The sequence below is a fragment of the Penaeus monodon genome, chromosome 34, assembly GCF_015228065.2.
Source record: "Penaeus monodon isolate SGIC_2016 chromosome 34, NSTDA_Pmon_1, whole genome shotgun sequence".
Lineage (NCBI taxonomy): Eukaryota > Metazoa > Arthropoda > Malacostraca > Decapoda > Penaeidae > Penaeus > Penaeus monodon.
The window spans coordinates 31,874,643-31,874,864 of NC_051419.1; the positions used below are offsets into that span (position 1 = coordinate 31,874,643).

General features: G+C 45.0%; 1 protein-coding gene across 1 annotated transcript in view; it reads right to left on the reverse strand.

Annotated features, from left to right (window-relative positions):
* Positions 1-222, reverse strand: part of LOC119594486 — a gene marked incomplete at its 3' end in the record, with an annotated part of 10,600 nt that overhangs the window by 461 nt on the left and 9,917 nt on the right.

The window sequence follows — 222 nt, forward strand, 5'->3', positions numbered from 1 at the left end:
ACAAATAACTGAAAAAGTACAACACAGAAACAGCAAGCCGTTTGTCAAACATCACCGGCGGGAATCATCGCCATTAAATCACCAATCACGACTCTATCTTCAAGACATCTTTTCACTTGATTACCAGTCATCTTAAGTCAGGTCTGAGGTGAGTCATCGTGCCTAGTCGTCTCAAAGGACACCCCCCCTCCCCTTCCCCCCCACAATCTTATTCATTCTGAT